Here is a 22,875-nt window from a genome sequence, read left to right as displayed (position 1 = left end):
ATTTCTCATAACTGTGGAAGTTAAACAAAAACAGATATTAGTTTATTTTCAACTTGTTGAAATTATAACAAAAACTGAATTCTTCCAAGCCTCACTATAGGCTAGCGGAGCACTTGGATTACATGCTTGTGCAAGGGAAGAAGGAGAAGAAGTAAGAATTCTCCACCTACAGTCATCCTCTTGTAAACTTCTTTATGAGCTATCCAAATCTTGCATCCAGGTGCACTGGAATAAGTGGGGCTGCTTGCTTGCTAACTGTGAGGACCAAGTGGATAGGGAATGGGTAAAGCTTGTGATAGAGCAAAATAGAGGCAATGGATTTCAGGAAGGCAGGTTTTGGTAAGCTCAGAGAGCTTGTAGGTAAGGTCCCTGGGAAGCAAGCCTTAGGTGAAAAACAACTGAAGAGAGTTGGCAGTTTTTCAAAGGGACATTATTAAGGACCCAAAAGCAAGCTATTCTGCTGCGTACGAAAGATAGAAGTATTGCAAAATACTGCCTTGACTTAACCAGGAGATCTTGCATGATCTAAATATAAAAAAGGAGTCATATAAAAAATGGAAACTAGGACAAATTACAAAGGATAGATGTAAGCAAACAATACAGGTAAGTGGGGCAAGATTAGAAAGGCAATGGCATAAAATGAGCTCAAACTAGCTGCAGACAAAGGGAAACAAGAAGAAATTCTATAAATATATTAGAAACAAAAGGAAGACCAAGGACAGGATAGGCCCACTGGTCAGTGAGGTGGGGGAAACAGAAACAGGAAACTTGGAAATGGCAGAGGTGCTCAATGACTTTTTTGTTTCGGTCTACACTGAGAAGTTTGATGATAAAGGAATGCCTAACATAGTGAATGCTAGTGGGAAGGGGGTAGGTTTAGAAGATAAAATTAAAAAAAAAAAAAGTTAAAAATCACTTACAAAAGTTAGATGTCTGCAAATCACCAGGGCCTGATGAAATGCATCCTAGAATACTCATGAAGCTGATAGAGGAGGTATCTGAGCCTTTAGCTATCATCGTTGAAAAATCATGGAAGATGGGAGGGATTCCAGAAGACTGGAAAAGGGCAAATATAGTGCCCATCTATAAAGAGAGAAATAAGAATAACCCAGGAAACTACAGAGCAGTCAGTTTAACTTCTGTGCCAGGATAGGTAATGGAGCAAGTAATTAAGGAATTAATCTGCAAATATCTGGAAGAAAATAAGGTGATGGGTAACAGCCAGCATGGCAGCTTTCTTTCATAGGATAACGAGTCTTGTGGATAAGGGAGAAGCGGTGAATATGGTATAACTAGACTTTAGTAAGGCATTTGATACGGTCTCGCATTATATTCTTATCAATAAACTAGGCAAATACAACTTAGATGGGGCTACTAGAAGGTGGGTGCATAACTGGCTGGATAACTGTTCTCACAGAGTAGTTATTAACAGCTCACAATCCTGCTGGAAGGGCATAACAAGTGGGGTTCCACAGGAGTCTGTTTTGGGACTGGTTCTGTTCAATATCATCATCAACGATTTAGATATTGCCATAGAGAGTATGCTTATCAAGTTTGTAGATGATACAAAGCTGGGAGGGTTTGCAACTGCTTTGGTGGATAGGGTCATAATTCAAAATGATCTGGACAAACTGGAGAAATGGTCTGAGGTAAATAGGATGAAGTTTAAGAAGGACAAATGCAAAGTGCTCCACTTAGGAAAGAACAATCAGTCTTACACATACAGAATGGGAAGCAACTATCTAGGAAAGAGTACTGCAGAAAGGCATCTAGGGGTCATAGTGGACCACAAGCTAAATATGAGTCAACTGTGTGACGCAGACATGAAAAAGCAAACATGATTCTGGGATGCATTAACAGGTGTGTTGTGAGCAAGACACAAGAAGTCATTCTTCTGCTCTGCACTGATTAGACCTCAATTGGAGTTTTGTGTCCAGTTCTGGGCATCACATTTCAAGAAAGATGTGGAGAAATTGGAGAAGGTCCAGAGAAGAGCAACAAGAATTATTAAAGGTCTAGAGAGCATGACCTATGAAGGAACATTGAAAGAACTGGGCTTGTTTAGTTTGGAAAGGAGAAGACTAAGAGGGGACATGGTAGCGGTTTTCAGGTGTCTAAAAAGGAGGAAGGAGAAAGGAGGAAGGAGAAAAATTGTTCTCAACCTCCGAAGAGAGAACAAGAAGCAATGGGCTTAAACTGCAGCAAGGGAAGTTTAGGTTGGACATTAGGAAAAAGTTCCTAACTGTCAGGGTGGCTAAACACTGGAATAAGTGAATAAGCGTAGGGAGGTTGTGAAATCTCCATCTCTGGAAATATTTAAGAGCAGGTTAGATAGACATCTATCAGGGATGGTCTACATAGTACCGGGTCCTGCCATAAGGGCAGAGGACTGGACTCAATGACCTCTCAAGGTCCCTTCCAGTTCTAGTGTTCTATGATTCTATGATTCATACTCACTGGCCAGAGTAGCTAAGAGGAAACACAAAGAAGGTGGGTAGTAAGTTACAGATTGTATCAGAAAGCAGTAAATCAGGGGTAGTCAATAGGTAGGCCTAATCTAGACTGCCTGACTCTTTTGAACAGAACCTGAAATCTTTTTCCTTACTTATTATCATTGTTTTGAATTATTGTTTTCTCTGCAGTCTGGACCTTGACTACACCTTGACAAAAAATAATTGACTAGCCTGCAGTATGTGAATACTTTCTACAAGCATGGGCAAGTAGGTGGGGAAATGCGACTCAGGATGTATTTGTCAATCACAGTGCTCCCCAATGCAATTAATGAGGAGATGAACTTCATGTGTGTCAGCCGATGGTCAGGGCAGTGTGTGTGTGTATGTTTCCGAGAAAAGGTTTAACGTCCGTGTCTTTACTGCTAGGACCGGGGTCCCGTTGCAGAGGGTGGCCAGCAGGCCAACAGACGCCCCGTTATATAGGAAGAACTTATTACACCTTAGATTTTAGCTGCTAGAACACAAAGTTCCTTCGCAGCGGGCAGCCTAGGGAAGGCTGAAAAGTACCCCAACGGATCTGTCACCTGGGAGTGACACAGATCCAAATGCCCAAGCTCTTCCTATGCCTGTCCTTTTTGACCAGCTGAAGTTCTTTTAAATTGTGCTTGGTTCTATTACAGCAACTGAAGGAGTCAGGTTAAAGCTTAAACAGTTACAGGTTTATTAAAAAGACTTATAAAAGCATATGGTTACAATGGCTATTGCTCTATTTCTTAACTGCTAGCAAATATATATATATAGGTCTTAAAAATGATTACAGGAAAAAGGTAAAGATAGAAAATAGAAATAATGGTACCAAGTGACAGCTTAATCTTTAAAGAGCTCTAACACTATGTGTATATAATATATATATATATATATATATATATATATATATATATATATATATACACACACACACACACACACACACACACACACACATACACACACACACTTAAACAAAGGACCACATCCAGGTACAATTTTTACCCCTTTCTGTGCCTCTCGACTCCAGCGTGTCAGGCCAGGGCCTGTCTCTCAATTCCTAGGAAAGACGAATACAAGGTAGGCATCCCCTCTGGAACCTCGGGAGATCAAACACCTAACCCGACCAGAAGATAGATGGTAGATTGACACAGAAAATGTGCTGCTGGACCCATCTATATACCCCTGGGGGCCCGTATCCTCTTTCTTATCTAAGATGCCAAATTGTACTGGTCCATTTTGTGGCACCAGTTCTTACAAGCAAGTTTCAAGTTAATTTACACTTGCAAGAGAGATAACTAAATTGTGAGTACTAGACATTTTTTTACTGGGCTTGCCCTGGTGGCCACAACCAGGGAAACTCGTCTGCCCCCCTCCCGGCCCCGGAGCCCTTAAAGGGGCACGGTCTGGCTACGGTGCCCGTGCCAGGTGCAAGCCTGCCAGCTCTCAGCCAGCAGACCCTGCAACTGGCACGGCACGAGCCAGCCACCCGCTGCCACCCAGCCCTCCGCCTCTTCCCGGGACCAGGCTGGCGGGTCCCAGAAGCCTGCCCGGGGCCGCAAGAGGCGGGCGCCCGCCTGGTCTTGTGCGGAGATCGTGGATCTCATCCAGGTTTGGGGGGAGGCCTCCAACGTCCACGACCTCCGTACTAGGCACAGGAAAGTGGCCATCTAGGGCAGGATAGCTGCCAGCCTGGCCACCAATGGCCACATGCAAACCCAGCAGCAGGTTTGCATGAAAATCAAGGTGGTCCAGTGAGACCCCCGACCCTGAGCCCTGAGCTTAGAACATAAGAACGGCAGTACTGGGTCAGACCAAAGGTCCATCTAGCCCAGTAGCCTGTCTGCCGACAGCGGCCCACACTAGGAACCCTGGAGGGGATGGACCGAAGACAATGACCAAGCCATTTGTCTTGTGCCATCCATCTCCAGGCTTCCACAAACAGAGGCCAGAGAGACCATTTCTACCCTCTGGCTAATACCACTCCATGGACCCAACCTCCATGACTTTATCTAACTTCTCTTTAAACTCTGTTCTAGTTCTAGCCTTCACAGCCTCCTGTGGCAAGGAGTTCCACAGGTTGACTATTTGCTTTGTGAAGAAGAACTTTCTGTTATTAGTTTGAAGCCTGCTACCCATTCATTTCATTTGGTGTCCTCTAGACCTTATATTATGGGAACTAATGAAAAACTGTTCTTTATGCACCCTCTCCACACCGCTCATGCTTTTAGAGACCTCTATCATATCCCCCCTCAGTCTCCTCTTTTCTAAACTGAAAAGTCCCAGTCTCTTTAGCCTCTCTTCATATGGGACCTGTTCCAAACCCCTGATCATTTTAGTTGCCCTTTTCTAAATCCTTTCCAAGGCCAAAATATCTTTTCTGGGGTGAGGAGATCACATCTGTACACAGTACTGAAGATATGGCGTACCATAGTTTGATACTTCCCCTCCTCCTTCTTCCCCTGGCTTCCCCCTTCCAGCTCCCTCCTCCCAGGTTTCCCCTCCCCTCTCCCACCTCCTTTTCCCAGTCTCCCCAGAGGTTAATCCCCCCACTCCAGTTTTGTTAAAGATAGTTTCTATGTTTGAACACACGTGTCCTTTATTTTGTACATCAGGAAGGGGGGCTAGGGAGTGGTAAGTGGAAGGAGGTGAAGGAGGAATGGGGTAAGAGCCCCCGATGGGGAGGACTGGGCTGGCTCTGCGGGCTCCTCGGGGTGGAAACTCCCGTAGCCCCCCAATTGACCCCCCCGAATGGCAGCCTGCGGCAAGTGCAGCCGGGCTGATGGCCGAGTGCTGTGATGTGCCGAGTGTGGGCATTCAGGGCACTCCAAGTCAGGACTGCTTTGTTGTCCCTCATTGAGGTAGACAAGCAAGCGGGGAACCCTGAGAACTGTCTGTCCAGGGTGGGGGTTGGGTCCCTTTAAGCACAGCCCTCGGCTAGCCTGAGACAGCAGCTCCACACTCTAAGTCCTAACCTGATGCCCTGCCGGCACTGCTTCCGGCCAGCCTTAACTTTGGTTCAGGGACCACTCAATGTGGACATGCTATTTCGAATTAGCAAAATGCTAATTCGAACTAGCTTTTAGGTCTAGATGCACTAGTTCGAATTACCTTTGTTCGAATTAACTAATTCCAATTAAGTTAGTTTGAATTAGTGCTGTACAGGCAGTCCCCCGGGTTACGTACAAGATAGGGACTGTAGGTTTGTTCTCAAGTTGAATTTGTATGTAAGTAGGAACTGGCGTCCAGATTCAGCTGCTGTTGAAACTGACCAGCAGCGGCTGAATTGGAAACGCCTAGGGCAGAGCAGTTGGGGTGCTGCTGGGTTGGACCAACCTGGCAGCACCCCAGCTGCTCTGCCCCAGGTGTCCCCAAGTCAGCCGCTGCTGAAACTGATCAGCGGCTGATTCCAGGAAGCCCGGAGATCAGTTTCAGCAGCGGCTGACTTGGGGACGCCTGGGGCAGAGCAGCTGGGGTGCTGCCGGGTTGGTCCAGTAGCGCCGCACCTCGGTGCTGTGGGACCAACCTGGCAGCCCCCCAGCTGCTCTACCCCAGGCGTTGGCGAGAAAAGCCTGGTCTATTGGGGGGGCGCACTAGCTGCGCCCCCCTCCAGCAGACCAAGGAGACACAGGCGGCGGGACCGCCGAGATGCACTGCAGTCCCGCCGCCCGCATCCTCCACGGCTTTGCTCCGTCTCCAGCAGCTTTTCTCGATGCGGAGGACACGGGCGGCGGGACCGCGGCGCGTCTGGGTGGTCCCACCACCCGCGTCCTCCGCGGCAAGAAAAGCCTCGTTTGTATGTAGGGATCCGACATAAGTCGGATCCACGTAACCCGGGGACTGCCTGTCGTGTAGACATACCCAGAGACATTCACCAATTCTTCACTACTTGCTACTGGCTAGCTCCTTTCTGCTTTCTCTCAGTGGTCATCTTTGTTTATCAGCCAAATCTCTTACAGTTGGATCCCTTCAACTTGGATTCAGGCCTATTTTAAGTGGTTTTTGATAGATTCCTTATGTATGATGTTTTGCAGCTCTTCCACAACTGTCCCATGTGCCAAAATAATGGATGCTCCATATATTTATGGTCTCATGCTTTGCTTATTTTTAAAACATTTGACACTATGTAATATATTTCTGATTCAGTAATTTAAGAATAATTTGAAAATACTATGTCATATCTTGAGTATACATATGTTTCAAATATGTGGTATCATAGACATTTAAGATATGATATTACACATGGGAAAACAGCTTGGAAATAACTTTTCAAAATTAAAAGTTCTGCTTTGCTATTCTGGTATAAATCAGGAAGAACTCCATTTAAATTAGTAGAACCACTGCTGAATAACACTGATATAGCTTTTTACATGGAGTTTTTGATCACATTTGAGCACAGGATGGAGGATTTGGTTCTAAATGCATAAGCTGGGGAAATATTTTTGCCTGAGAGATGATTAGATATGCATAAAATATATTTAGCCATGGAAGTTGGGTAGTAAGGTAACTTTTTACCAGAATTATAAGTACAAATGTAGTTTGCACACTCACAGCCAAGTCTAGTGCATGCAGAAGGTGGATGCCAAAAAGTATGCACAAAAATGTAGGCATTGAAAATTTAGGTTACACTGATTTTCGTAGACAGTTACTAGTTCACAGACTTTAAGGCCAGAAGGGATCACTTAATCTGACTTTCTTCAAATCACAGGCCATAAAACCTCACCCACCGCCCTATAATAGGCCCCTAAACCTCTGGCTGAGTTACTGAAGTCCTCAAATCATGATTTAAACTGAGTCTTCAAGTTACAAAGAACCATTTACTCCATGGTAAACTTGCAAGTGACCAGTGCCACAGACTGCAGATGAAGGCAAAACCCCCTCATGGTCTCAGCCAATCTGATCTGGTGGAGAATTCCCTTCCAATACCAAAAGTAGCAATCAGTTGGACCCTGAGAAGTTGGCAAGACCAGCCTGCCAGACACGTGGAAAATAATTCTGTGTAGTAACTCAGAGCCCTCCCTATCTAGTGCCCCATCTCTGGCCATTTGGGGATATTTGTTACTGGTAGTTGTATAAACATACCAAGCTCGGTCTTAAAGTTAGCTTTTTTGCCCCACTTTCCCCCTTGGAAGGCTGCTTCAGAACTTCACTCCTTCAATGGTTAGAAACATTTGTCTAATTTCAAGCCTAAAGTTGTTGATGGCCATCTTATATTCACTTGTTCTTGTGTCAACATTTGTGTTTACCCTAAATAACTCATCTTTCCTCCTTGATATTTATCCCTCTGATGTATTTATGGACAGCAGTCATATCTCCACTCGGACTTTTGTTTAGGTTAAACAAAGCAAGCTCTTTGAGCTTCCTCTCATAAGGTAGATTTTCCATTCCCCTGATCAGATTAGTAGCCCTTTTCTACTCCTTTTCCAGTTTGAATTCATATTCCTTAAACATGGGAGAACAGAACTGCACACAATATTCCAAGTGAGGTCTGACCAATACCTTGTATAATGGTACTAATTCTTCCCTGTCTCAACTGAAATACCTTGTCAGATATATCCTACAACTGTATTAGCCTTTTTTCATGGTCTCCTCTCACTGGTGGCTCAGTCATCCCATGATCAATAATTTCAGGTTTTTTTCTATTCTGTCATTTTCAAATGTCGTCTCCATCTTACTGCAAAAAATGCTTTTTATTAGTTCCTAATGTAATAATTCAAAGTCCACGACCCTCCATTCTATTTCTATTAGTCCAGTTTTCAAGGTCCTCCCTATCTTTTTGTATCCTTTTGTATAATATTTTGTATGATATTCCTCCATATCGACTTTGTATCCGCTGCAAATTTTATCAGCACACTCCCAGTTTTTGTGTAAAGCTCATTGTGACAGGGCATCTGCCCTGCACCAGCCCTTTAAGGGTAAAACCCAGCTCTGGGAGAGGGCTAAGAGATCAAAGTCCCACAGCTGAGGCAGGTACCGCCAACTGGGGCCCAGCTGGGGCTGGATAAATAAGGGTTCCTGGAGGGAGGAGAAGACACACAGACTCACTCTTGCTCCAGCTTTGGAACAGGAGGGACCTAGCTGCCAGGGAAGCAAGAAGCTTTCTGACTTAGAGCAGGGCTGGGAAAAGGCAGGCAGAGCTGGGGAAGCTCTGGCCTGGCAAGCTCCCAGGCTGCAGGGGCTGAAGCAAGGTCTGAGGCTACTAGGATTGCAGGGAGGCAGCCAGGGTAAGCAAAGGCAGCAGGTCCACACCCCATTGCCAATGATGAGTGGCCATTTCAGACTTCAGTTTGCCTCTGAGGTAAGGGGCTAGATGAAGATTGTCAGGGGGTTATTGAGGCAAGGTGGTCATAGAGAGTTGGGAGTACCCAGAGGGAGAGGACCCCAGAGTGAGGGGGCACTGAGGCAGGCAGTACCCAGAGGGGAGGAGGCCATGGTCTGGGAGGGATGTGGGTCCTAATGCATAGAGGTGGAGGAAAACAGGTAACAGCAGGTGTGACACTAGCTGAAAGGGGGCACTCTAGAACTGAAAAGCTAATTCCAAGAGTGTTTAGCAGAGGGAGCCTAATAGTAGTGAGGCCTGCTGTGTTACACTCGCTAAAAAAAATGTTAATTAAAATAGGCCGAGGCTGATCTCTGAGGGACTCCACTAGTAACTTCCCTCCAGCCTGACAGTTCACCTTGTAGTATGACACACTGTAGTCTTTTTAAAAAAAAACAGTTCCTTGTCAACCTTTCAATTCTCATGTTAATCCCCATCTGCTCCAATTTAACTACAGGTTGAACTTCTGTAATCCAGTGGTCTCTGGTCTGGCAACATCCATGATCCAGCATGATTTTAGTTAGTTGGATGTCTGCTTCTCTTGTGTGTAGCCAAATTGCCCACAGTCCCATAACATTTGCTTAAAGCTACCAGTCTTGGCTCTCAGTTTTCTGTACTGTTATTTAGCTCTAATTACACTTAAATGTCTAAGACTCCAGCAAGAAGTGGAAGTGCTGGTAATGCTAAGCGTAAGCATGGTTTCTATGCTTTATCTACGTATTTCCTTTTGCCAATACAATACAATTGTGTAAGAACAGTAACACTTGGGCTACGTCTATAAGGCTTCTTTCTTGTGCAATAGCCTATGCAAATGAAGTGCAAATTAGCATATTGTTGTGCTTCATTTGCATAATTAATTAGGGGCTGTTGTTGTGCAAGAGGCTTTTGCACAAAAAGGAGCTGTTTAGATGGCTCCTTTTTGCACAAACCCCCTTCTTTTGCAAGAGCCATTCTTCCTCATTTTTTCGGAAAGAACGGCTCTTGCGAAAGAGGGGGTTTTTGTGCAAAAAGGAGCAGTCTTGTGCAAAAACGGCCCCTAATTAATTATGCAAATGAAGCACAACAATATGCTAATACATGCTTCATTTGCATGGGCTTTGGCACTAGAAGGAAGCAGTATAGACGTAGCCTTGGTTATAAAGAGAAATGATAAACCTTGGCGAGGCATAGGCTTATATAGAGTGTATCAGTACAGTCATACATTATTAAGCAGCATTGCAAAAATTGTTCCGTTTATTCGCCTTGGTGAAACAAATCTAGAGAGAGACCCACTTGGTACAATATTGACCTCTTGGGGTCTGGCAAATTCTCTGGTTTGGCCCCCATTAGATCCTGAGAGTGTCAGAATAGAAAGTAATAATAATTTTTCTGTAATAATTTTTAATTTGCAACTATCAAATGCCTTTCTGAAATCCAGGTAAATTAGATTTTGAAAAAAAAAATCAGTTATCTTAAAGGAGGAGGTCAGGTAAATCTGGCATGATCTACCTTTTGTAAAATCATGTAGTATTTTATTCCAGTGATTATTCACTTCAAAGTCCTCGACTGCTTTCTTACAAAATTTTTCCAAGACCTTGCATAAAATGGAGGTCAAACAAACAGGCCAGTAGTTTCCCAGATCGCCTCTTCCCTTCTTAAAAATAGATACTATATTAGCAATTCTCCAGTCAGAGTATGACCACAGAGTCAATCTGGTGAAGAAATCTGTCAGGTATCACATTCAGAAAGGTCTCAATCCTACTACTGTTAGTATCACTTGTTCTCCAATCTAGAGCTGGGCAATTAAAATCTCCCATAATCACACAATTCCCAGTAGTATTGATTCAATTAAAATATTAATGATGTCTCTATCCATATAGGGTGGCAGTTGTATGTTCTTTCATAGCACACTAATTCTGCCCTAAAACAAAGCAACACTGGAAAAAATCCATATTCTGTGGGCTATCCACAAAAAGAGGTTGCCAGTGCTTAAATAAGGTCTTTTTGTCTCCATGTCAGATTACCCTAATTATCCCAACATTGGTTTGGTGGTTAAGCCTTACAAGAAAAATAGCTCCACAGGTGGTTAAGATCACTGCATGCCTATTACACATGAATTTAGTCGTATAAAATAAATTAGGAACACATCCACTTTCGTCACATCCATTGACTAAAGTGAACTTTGGATCAGACCCTCTATCTTTTCATTTAATGTTTGCATGGCATTTTTGCTGTCTTACTTAATATATACAAAATATAGAGGCATAACAGCATGTCCATAGATTGCACTGACTGTATCACACACTTTGATGATAGCTACATTGTAAGGATAGTTTGTGATTCTAGTGGAAGAGAAATTCCAATTTGCAAACTGTACATGCTCCTCACCCCACAATTGTTTTACATTAAAAAGGATGGTGATGAGTCCTAAAAACTAGAATTAATCTGCCCACAGTGTCCTAATCTTAGTCTACATTAAATAAGATATCCTCCTTTTTCCAGGATGCCCAACAGGGCTGCCAAGATACCTGTACTTGAGTGTATGCAGAAGAGTAGATGCAATACAATATGGCTGTGTCTAGACTGCATCCCTTTTCCGTAAAAGGGATGCAAATTAGACACAATGCAATTGCAAATGAAGCAGGGATTTAAATCCCCCCGCTTCATTTGCATAAACATGGCTGCCACTTTTTTCCGGCTCGGAGCTTTGCCGGAAAAAAGCACCAGTCTAGATGGGAATCTTTTGGAAAATAAAGCCTTTTCCGAAAGATCCCTTATTCCTCTTTAAAAAAGCGCGTCTAGATTGGCACGGATGCTTTTGCGCAAAAAGTGCTTTTGCACAAAAGCATCCAAGGCCAGTCTAGAGGCGTTTTGCGCAAGAAAGCCCCGATCGCCATTTTAGCCATCGGGGCTTTTTGCACAAAATAGTTCTTCCCTGTCTACACTGGCCCTCTTGCGCAAGTATTCTTGCGCAAGACGGCTTTTTCTCAAGCGGGAGCATGAAAATATTTGTGCAAGAAGCACTGATTTTGTACATTACAAAGTCAGTGCTCTTGTGCAAATTCATACGGCTAGTGTAGACAGCTGGCAAGTTTTTGCGCAAAAGCGGCTGCTTTTGTGCAAAATCTTGCCAGTCTAGACGCACCCACATATGAGCTAGGGATGGGATTCCCTGCTCAATCATATATATACATGCATTAGCTCTCATCAAGCTAGTAGGAATATAAATAGAGTAGTTACTGTAGCATGGATAGTAAAGCTACAGGGCTGAGCTGTGGTCGAGTACATACCCAATGGTTAAGGTGGGTTAGTACTCAGTATGGCTCAGCCATGCCCTTGCTGGCAGTGCCCATACTGCACTGCTCTTTATATTTGCACTAGCCCAAAGAGTGCTAGAGGGGGTAAGTACATACAAGCTGTGGCTAAGCCTAATTGTGGGCCCCTCGTTTTCTTAATGCCTTTCCTGAGACCATAGGACCTAATTTGCAGTAGTGTTCAGTACCCACTGCTGCAAGTGAAGTCAATGGGAGCGGTGCTGTGAACATATAAAGTGTTATAAAATGCTAAGCACTCTGAAAAAAATCAGGTCTTGGGTGTGTCAAAATAGGCATCCAAAATTAGTGAATACGTTTGTCCTTTATCTCTGTGCTTCAGTTCCCCATATATAAATTGGAGAAAACAGAAGCCCCTCACCTCATGGTGTTGTTGTGAAAATAAATTAATTAATCTGTGTGAAGGACTCAGATGCTCCTTAAAAAAAGCCTATGAAGAAATCTTTCCATTCTTAGAACAGTGTTTGAATAGCGGGCAGGAATTAAAGTATAGGGCTACACACTGAACAATGGAGAACAAAATACTGACTATTTTAAATGAGCCTCATCCATCCTGTGCACGAAATAAGGCAGAGTCCTATGGAAACAGTAGCATGCTGTAATGTAATTACAGACTATCATAATCTGTACACACAAGGGAGTTGAATTAGTTGCAGAAGCAACCTTAATTGTGGCATTTCTTAATTTTTGCATGCTTCAATTTACAATTTATAAGTGTTCTTTTAGCATCTTTTTGTGTACATAATTCTTAGCTTGTAAAAAAAATTGTGCAGTAAATATGGATGCCATGCATTTTTTCAAATGGCGAAATTTCTGTGGAATGTGATCTTTATTTATCACAGCAGAATTAGAGGGAAATGCATATCTCTTAAAGAAAACAAGTAAATCTAAAGAACATAATTATTAAAAGCTCTTATAAGAATTCTTAATGCACTTTATTTCAACCTCCCATTAGTCTGTCCACCTCCATCTATTTTGCTTCCCCAAATCTGCTTATACTGTTATAATAAAACATAGCTGCTAGAAAGGAAGATGATGAAAGATAAAGGGGTGATTTTAAAGGAGTTCTACAAAGGACTGTTTATATTTCTTGTCAGGTCATTTTTCAAAAAGAAAAAAAAAGGAGACCTACATCAAGCTATAAAATGAAGTCTTGTTCACTGCTTGGTGAGGCCTGTAAGTTCCAAAAATATTGCCTTTGTTTTAACCCTTTCACTTCTGAATTTAGATTTCCTGGGAATTCCACATTCTTTAAATCTCATATTAAAAGCTAGGAGCTTGGCCATTGCCAAGCAACTAGAACTTTCCTTGTTCTTTGCATTTGATTTGCCTCTTGTAAGGACACCAGATTTGTGAAAGATGGGGGGAAACTATGATAGTAAACTCTTATCTGTGCTGGAGGTGATGTAGAGGCACTGGGATGAAGTAGCACTTCTCTGGCTGTGTCTAGACTACAAAGTTCTATCAGAAAACGATATTCAAATTGTGGTTCATAAATTGCATATCTTTTTCCACTTTTCTTCCAAAAGAGGCTTTTCCATCAATTGGCCCATCTACACTGGGCCAAATGTCGGAAAAAAGGCCTCTTTCGTAGAATGAGGTTTACAGGGATGCCAAAACAAACGCGTCTGCTTTTCTGAAATTTTTTTTGGAAAAGCAGACATGTTTCTTGGACATGGCAGAGCTTTTCTGAGATACTTCTGGTACCAAGGGAAAATTCTGCAGTCTAGACATACCCTCAGATGAAGTGAGAGTTACTCAGTATTCCTTCTGGAGTGCCCCAAGAAGCACCCAGCAATGGGAGTTCTACCACACAGTTAGTGAGTCCAGAGTACCCCAGCAGCTAGACTTACTGGTACGGGGCAACGACTATGTCCCGCCACACTACTTTTTGGGTATGTGACAATTTGCTAACCCCCTGAGCACTAACTGTACTTCACTTCTCCTTTCCCACTACCTTTCAGCCTATTTTACCCATAAGGTTGTCTTGGCCCTCCAGCCAGACCACTTTACAGAGTCCTTCCTGTTCTTGGGTTACTAAGTCCTATCAAAAGGATAATAAAGGACATACACAAAACCAGACCTTCAGCCTAGCTGGGCTCATCTAGCAGCCACCTCATCAAAGGCTTAGGCATGGTGTTTATACTATGCCTCAACCCACCCCCGATGAAGGGTATGGGAGCCTCCTTCTCTTACTCAGGGGGTTTAAGTAGGGTCCCGTTCATCTCAGTCAGGCTTCCAGCTCACCCCTGCCAAAGTCTGTCTAGTCTTCTTCTCTTGTAACTTCTCAGCCCATCTCCCATCTTCTCCAAGCATTCACCCAGTTATCTAGGGAAAGAAGGTTGGCTCTCCCCTAGCTGGGCTTTGTTTCTAGTTAGGCCTGGCTGACCTGTGAGGTGTGAGTAGGCAAGTTACTTAGTTTTCAAGCCCATATTAACACTCATCACATGTTTGGGGGAGGGCGGTGAATGCCCCATCACTAATATTTTGGTTTCTCTTCATAGTAGTGTGGCCTAGTGGATAGAGCACTGGAGTGAGTCTCAAGGGAAATTGTTTCTAATCCTGGCTTTTTTCCAGTGACCTTGAGGGCATCACTCCACTCTCTAAATGGGTTTAGTGATACTGATCTCCTTTCTGAAGTGCTCCGAGCTGCAGTAAAGACAAGTGACATAGGGGAACTATATGTTATACCCATGGTGCCTGGATTCTTCATCATGACTATACTTCTCCCCTGCATAGGGAGTAAGTGGTGGTACATGAACATCTGTGGTAGAGTCCTTGCACCCAACTCAACCTTTGCACCAATCCAGAGAAGCAGCACTTACTCTGTACACTGCGAACATCAGGCTTTCCAACTGCCGATAGCAGAAAGGAACGGTTTCTGACATTTCTCCACCACTAAATTAGTTACTACTGAGACTGCCATGTTGCCCAGAGAATATTAGATTCTTTCCACATACTGGTAGTTGAAGAATCTCTATATTCAAAAGCACTGTGTATTGGCTCCTGATCTTTAGCTGCACTCAACCCGGTACAACCCAACTTATGTACTGTAGACATAGACTAAGACTCACAATTAAACACAGGTGCAAGATTGCAAGTAATCTTGAAAATTTATGCCTTTATCAGTATGCTCCAAAAATGTTCTGCAAACAAACACTTAAAGGCTGCAGAATGAGAACACTAGGAATGGGATGAAACAAAAACCTCTGGATCTGTCGTGTACACCCTCGTACTTTGATGTAGTTTGCACATGTACAAATACTATGGCTTTAATGAATAAATAGTAAGTTTTGGCCCCACTAAAGGATATTATGCAATTGATAGATTCTTGCTTCAGAAAGTAACTGGTGCACTAAAAACTAATTGAACTGATTATAAGCATAAATGGCAAGTAAACTGCTTGTGTCCAAGAACTTACACTCAAGTCTATTTGCATGGCAGTGTTCAAAGTTCACTGAACATACAGAGGTGTGAGTGTTTGTGTGCAAGTGATAGGTGCAACTGGTACTACTAGAATTTGCTAGACATTTGGCGCAAAAGGCAAATTGTTTACTGATTAGATTATAGAGCAAATATAAGTGAGAAATGACCAGGTACAGTATAAATCTCTGGAACAGACCTATGGAATGCAGACATAGAATTAACTTAACCCATCATCAAAAATTTCTTCTGCTTCATGTGAACAGCCCAGAAAGAGCACTTGTCCTGGTAATAAAACCCTGAGTTTTACAGAAGAATTTTGTATATGTTAACTGTCATCTTCTGCTTTTGCCCCCCCCCCCCCCCCCGGAAAAAACTAAAAAAAACAACAAAAGGGCTCCTAAAGAAGAAAATAATAAAATACAGCAATGTAAATGGCCATTATCTCTAACCATTACTGATGAAGCGCACAAAAGATTCTCAAAGAAAGATTCACTTGGTAAATGCCTGGGCACATGCATGGTGTTTACTGATGTTTATGCAGATGTTTTGCAGTGAAAATGTCCATCATCATCACAAAAGAAAGGAATGTTTATTTTTTTAGGTTGGTCATAATTAGTTTTATGATCTAAAGCTTATTTGGTTGTGTAAGTGGGTATAAAATGTTTTTTACTCCTTTATCCATTTTCAGAGAATTTACAAAATACAGAAATTGCCACTCAGATAGCATGATCGTGGTGTGTGTATTATACACAAAGACACTAACTTCAACTGAGTATTCCTTTCTCCATTCAGGCCCTTAGATCACAACTCCATCTCACAAACCGATCTATGAAAGATATTCTTTCCTAAACAAAAACAAAAAACCAAAAAGGATAGTGTTACACTGAACTGTCATAATGGCATATTTTTCCATGGAAGTTTAGGTATTAACTGCAGACTGCCATCATAAATTGCTTTTATTTGATATTTGGAAGTGTTTTTTCATATTGTTTACTACTTTGATTTTTTAAAGTGTTTGTGCAGAGTTCCAAGCAATTTTGTGGATCTAACTATAGTCATTAACAGAAACATTAACAATTGTTTGTTGAAAAATGGGTGTTTCATGAAAAAGGAGATTTTTATGAAAAATAGTCACATTTTGTTGGCACTCTGAAAACTGAAAAGTGTTTGGTCTTATGGGTTATTGGCTTTTTGATTAAAAGCTGGTTTTTTTGCAAAAATATTTGATTAAAATTATAAGTTAATTTTCATTTAAATTTTTACAGTGAAAAATATCCTGTGTCAGATATAATAATGAGTAATAACACTATTTGATCTTTAAGGCACAGGGGAAACCAATGACTAGGCAAAGGCAATCCAAACAGCTAGTGGTGTTTAAAGGGAACCCCTATTCCTTTTGTTCAGATCAATTGTAATTTCAAAAGATTAGAAGCTTCACTTGGCACGAATGAACTTAGAAACACATGTGTATGTTCAGCTGGCATCATGTTTTGAATTTCCAGACCGCAGTGATGAGAAAAGTGGGCCATATCCTGTCAGGATTGTTGGTTTTCTTTTTTGGGTCTTTACATAATTGTCATTGTTTATTCAATATCTGAGAAGAGGTTTCAACCTCAACACAGACCGGATGCATCCTATTTCTTTCAACTCACTGCCACACCTACAATGCACTATACAATGGCTGTAGCCCCTATTTTCTCTTGGGACAATGCTTCTTGGAGACATTAAGGGCTAACATGTGGGATGAGTGGGGGGGGTCAGTGGTGCTGGAACAATTTGTATAGGGGTTCTGAGAGCTATTGAACAGAACTGGAAACTCTGTATATGATGGAAAGCTCTTCAAGCCAGGGGGTGCAGTAGCAGTCCCAATACATTTAATTCCAGCACTTATGGTGGGGGGTGTTCCATGTTGGATTTCTACCCCCACCTTAACCCTTTCCATTAACCATGCAGTGGTACTAGAGCAGTTCTGGGGAGAATATGGCTACATCTACACTGTAGCCTTCTTCCGGAAAAGCTTATGCAAATGAAGTGCGGAGTGGAATATCACTGTGCTTCATTTGCATAATTAATTAGCAGCTGATTTTGCGCAAGAGGCTTTGGCGCAGAAAGGAGCTGTGTAGATGGTGCCTTTTTGTGCAAAAACCCTCTCTTTTGCAAGAGCCATTCTTCCTCATTTTGTCAGGAAGAATGGCTCTTGCGCAAGAGGAGGGTTTTGCACAATAAGGAACCGCCTACACAGCTCCTTTTTGTGCAAAAGCCTCTTGCGCAAAAATGGCTGCTAATTAATTATGCAAATGAAGGGTGATATTCCACTCCATGCTTCATTTGCATAAGCTTTTCCAGAAGAAGGTTACAGTGTAGATGTAGCCTATGTGCTGGATGTTAGCCATGTTGCTTAATGCACTACTGAAAAATGCTCAGATACTATAGTGATGACTATGCTCCAAAAACCTACATAGAACAGAAGGACAAGGTGGATGAAGCAAGGTCTCACCAGCAGAAGTTGGTCCCATAAAAGATATAGTGTATGTCTAGACTACGGAGGATTTTTTTTTAAAAAAGTGGCCTTTTTTCAAAAAAACTTCACCTGCATCTAGACTGCCATTGCATTCTTTTGAAATTAAATCGAAAGAACGTGGCTTTTTTTCAAAATCAGTAAGCTTACTTTTACCAGGAAGAACGCTTTTTTCAAAAGAGCTCTTTTGAAAAAAGGCATTCTGGAACGCAAACAGGGCTTTTTTGAAAGAGTGTCCAGATTGCCTGGGCGCTCTCTTTCGAAAAAGCGAATCGCTTTTTTGAAACTCTTGTGGCCATCTAGACAATCTCTTTTGAAAGCATCTCCAAAGCCTCATCAACCTTGTCTTGCTAATATTCTGGGACCAACAGGGTAACAATAACACTGCATACAGTATTCCTACTTGTGCCCTCCAATGTCATAGTATCAGAGAACCTCACACTGCATTTACCCTCACAATGCCCTTGTGAGATAGGGATGTTATCCTCATTTTGCAGCTTGGGAATGTGACTTTCCTGGCCGCATGGGAAGTCTGTGATAGAGCAAGGAACATAACCCAGAAACATACAGTTTTAGGTTAAGAACACACTACCTGCTGGGCCACCGTCCTCTGTACCTCACTTTCCTACAATAACTTATTAGCATAGTTTAAAATTTTGCACCTGTCATGCCACTTTTGTAACTGAAATAACATTTTCTGAACATCTATTTTTCTTATATATACACAGTAAAACTCTAGTAGTCCGGCATCCAATAGTCCGGCACTCCTGATAGTCCGGCATCAAAATGGCAAGAGCCTAGTGAGTGAGCTTCAGCAAAAAATGAGTTACAAAGTAACAGCGGCAGCAGCTGAACTGAGCAAAAAGGGTAAAAAAAGGCTTAAAAAACAAAAATATTACAGTATACTGTACACAGTATGTACAATAAAAAGGGTTAAGAACACTTTATATACAGTATATAATGTATACGGTATATATAGCCATCTTATAGTACCTCCTGATAGTCCGGCATATCTGATAATCTGGCACCACCTAGGTCCCATAGGTTCCGGATTATTGGAAGTCTACTGTACTATTAATACAAGCACTATGTGCATCAGCAAATGAAATCATCATCATCAGAATACTATGACACCATAAATGTCTAAAATACAACCAGAAACAACCTTCGGTGCGTCTCTCAAATACGTATTGTGGCAGGACGTTGCCCTGTGCTGGCCCTTTAAGGGGCTGAGACCTAGAGTCAGGAGGAAGCCCAGCTGAGGCAGCTAAAGGAGGGCCCAGTTGGAGGCCATATAGAGCATCTCCTGGGAGGAGGAGAGAGACCTGCCTGCCTGCAGTGAGAGAGGCTTCAGCCTAGCAAACCCAGGCTACCCAGCCTGAGGCCCTAGGGCAAGGAGGCAGTCATGGAGGACAGGGCTCATATGGAGGCAGCCCTAAACAGCTGGGCTGCAAGGAGGCAGCTGTGGTAGGCTGGGGGAGTTTGAGCCAGGGAAGCCCCAGGCCATAAGTCTGCAAGGCAGGGTTGCAGGAGGTAACCGGGCAGGCAGAATGGAAGAAGAACTGGGGGTCCTAGGGAGTAGGGAGGAGCCTGGAGGAGGAGCAGAGGAAGAACAATGACTCACCCCTGGAATGGGGCGCAGATCAAGACCGGAGTGGTCAGTGCCGGAGGGCAGTGCCCTGAAGAGTAACACCTCACCCAAAGGGGGCGCGTTGGCATCGGAGCAGCTGGTTACTTCCCCACAAGCCACCCTGAGGGAAGAAGCCATGTAAAAAGTGAGTGAACCTGCTACTGTATATCATGCAAAACATTTGTGAAAGCAGAGTACAATATATAATTAAGCGTTTATTTTTGTGATATTGAAGGAATCTGGTGATTTCCTTGTATCAAATTGTTGAATGTTAGTTGTTTTTATATCATAAGGTTAAAGCATTTCTACTTGAACAGTTTTCTGTTTACACTCCATCTTCCAAAACATACATATGCATCATCATGGCAAACAGTACATCTCTCATGGGACTGCTACTGGGAAAAACCTTGCAAAGCATTCTTTGACATGCAGAATGCTTTTAAGTTCAAACCCGGGTCTCCAGGAAGTCAGTGGAAGTTTTGCCAGGGGGGAATGGGTTTCTCCTTCAGTTCCTGGAAACCTTTGGCTAGTAAGTCCTCTTGGTGAATTGAGCAGCACACAGATCCACCAAGATATGTACACAATGTGTGTTTATTGTTTGTACAACACAGTCATACAGCATACAGGAACTCTCTTCTACTCCCTGGGTTAGCCCTACGTTTGTACTGCGTGCATGCTTTTCTCCCTTCATTAACTCGTCAAGTTACCAGCAGGTGTAAGTACTCCCTTCTACCTTAGATCTCGCAGTTGAGTAAATAGGGTGTAGGCTAACAGAACCCCAGTTGAAGCTGTTAACAGCATCCTGTCACATACCTGTCCCCTTTATGTTCCCTGTTTGGCTAGCTCCTCCTTTTTCACTATGGGTTGAGCTTTCTCCCCGAGTAATCTCTACCTTCCTTGTGGAGGCAGCGATTCCTCACCACCTCTGAATTTTCCTTAGTTTGCCTTTCCATAGGTTTCCCCATCCTGTATCCACAGAATAAGTGCTTTTCTGCAAGGGTTATCCCCACAATGCTGTTTAGTCCTAGGGACAACCCACAGACTTTGCCTTGGGATCTACCTCATTCTTTGAAAAAATACTCTGGGGTTTCTACCTCAGCTAACCCCTTACATTCCAAGGGTCTCTGATCCCCTTTAGGAGTTAGACTCCTTCCTCCTGGTCCCAGACAATGGCATGGCTTCTCGCCCTTTCTTCTGGCTGTCCTTGGGTAGGTGATTCCTGCTCCTGTGCCCTCCTTTCCAGCTTCTCTTTTGCCCAGATTCTCTACCTGGGCCTTGCTTTCTTGGTATGTGTCTAGAGTTTTCATTTCCCCACTTCTTTCCTAACCTGGTCCCCACTTTCTCAGCTTCTTGTCTTCCATTTAGGGTTCTCTCATATCTCTCTCCATGGGCTCGGGGTCCTGTGCTTAACCTCAACCCCTCTTTTCCTGATTCCCCATTGAGGTTTCTTCCTTCAAGGTCCGTTCTTCTCCTTAAAAGGAATGAGGTCCAGTCAGTTCCCCTGCCCAAAGGATGGGGCCAGGATCCTATTACCACAACCATTTTCCACCAGCACCTCCCAAGTACTTCCAATGGGACTGGTGCAACTGGATAGGATCCTTCTCCCCCTTCTCATGTATGCCTTCCCTGCCTATAGCACTCCCGTTCTGAAGTCACCAGCCTGCTCTGCACTAGTGAGCATGACCCAGATACACTCTCTCCTCAGGCCACATTCCATATATAAGTGGGACTGCCCAAAGTGACCATTTGCCCCTCATAGGTAGCAGGTTTTATCCTGGCTGGCTGAAGTATTCCCCTCCTCCTCCCCCCTAGACCCCTGTCTTACAGTCACAGCCTTAAGGAATCTTGTCTTTTTTTCCTCCCCTACAGACCAGACAATATTGCCACAAATGGCATTCGGTCCCTCTGGTTCCAAGAGTTGGCAACCCCAGCTGCTTCTCAAGTTTCCTGGCTATCAAGTGCAACTCAGAGAAACCCCCTTTCCCATCCTGGAATCTCATGACTAGCTAGCCCTCTTGGTGAATTAAGCAGCACACAGGTCCACCTTTACCACACACATGTATTGTTTGTCTCCTTCAACTCCAGGTACAGCTCTATAGCAGCAGTTATGTGGAAAGCTCACCTAGTCCCTAGGTTTTCCTTTTATATTACCTGCTTTCCTTCCTGGTTTCTCCAGCTGGTGAGCTAATTACCTAATTCATCAAGCTACCAGAAAGTGTAAGTGTGCCTGTATACCTGAACCACACTCTCTGCCCTTCTTGTTCTAGGTCACCAAGGCTTTCACACAGCCCAATATGAAGCTGTTTCCAGCACCTTGTCAAGCACAAGCAGGGCAAAAGTCAAATTAAGATATGCAACTTCAGCTATGTCAATTGCATAGCTGAAGTCGAAATAGCTTAATTTGGCTTTTGACGCGGTCTATGCAGCTGGACGACGAAGGAAGAACGCTCTTCCTTTGACTTCCCTTATTCCTCATGAAATGAGTTATCATGAATCAGAGTAAAAAGTCATCCAGCTCGCCATTATTTTGAAATAATGGCTTGCTATGTAGATGTGCATTTTGTTATTTTGAAAGAACGTTATTACAAAATAATGCTGCTGTGTAGATGTACCGTAATGATCAGAATCAATTCAGGGGGAATACATCTGATCTTAATTCTATGCTCAGAATCTGCTATAATCGTAAAATATGCATCAACAAATGTTTTACTACCTGGGCGCTCCTCTTGATTGTCTCTGTTTGAGTAAATGGACTCAACAGAATCATTCTAAGGCTCACGTGCCTTTGTGTTGCTATATCAGAAAGCAAGTCTGAACTCCATGACATTTTCTCTGCATGTAGAACAAAATTCTGCCATCTGACCTGCAGGGGCTGCATTGTGAGGAGGGACAGACGGTATCAACCTCCTAGAGGCAGCCTGCTAGTCATGGGTGGAGAGGGAACATATTGTGCAGTGTAATTTATTCTTGCTTTGAAAAGGAGAAACCTTCAATCTATCCTCCCTGCACAGAGGCAAGCAAGAGGGCACAACACTTCATGGCCTGGGGCTGCCTTAGTTGCTTGCTCTTCAGAGCCGGAATCTTGCCTTGTTGGGGTGAATATGCTGGGGGAGAGTGGTTTAGAAGCTCCTGTGCTTTCTTCCACCTATGCAAGGCAAGATTTAACCCATTGTTGGAATGCATTGGGAAGG

At 43.2% G+C, this 22,875-nt stretch overlaps 1 protein-coding gene across 3 annotated transcripts in view; it reads right to left on the bottom strand.

Moving 5' to 3' along the window:
- ANKRD55 (ankyrin repeat domain 55) overlaps positions 1–22,875 on the bottom strand; it is a 211,057-nt gene that overhangs the window by 108,994 nt on the left and 79,188 nt on the right. Inside the window, exons 1-2 of one of the 3 annotated variants that reach the window (XM_075932439.1) lie at positions 21,012–21,149; positions 19,679–19,805 (exon numbers count right to left, since the gene is read on the bottom strand). The exons of 1 other annotated variant lie outside the window; for it this stretch is intronic. The gene's annotated coding sequence lies outside the window, so the exon portion shown is untranslated. Of the gene's footprint in view, positions 1–19,678; positions 19,806–21,011; positions 21,150–22,875 lie in introns of those variants that run through there. One more of the 3 variants, XM_075932437.1, reaches the window with a different exon arrangement.

Source organism: Pelodiscus sinensis, chromosome 6 (assembly GCF_049634645.1).
Source record: "Pelodiscus sinensis isolate JC-2024 chromosome 6, ASM4963464v1, whole genome shotgun sequence".
Lineage (NCBI taxonomy): Eukaryota > Metazoa > Chordata > Testudines > Trionychidae > Pelodiscus > Pelodiscus sinensis.
This window is presented reverse-complemented; position numbering and strand designations above follow the sequence as displayed.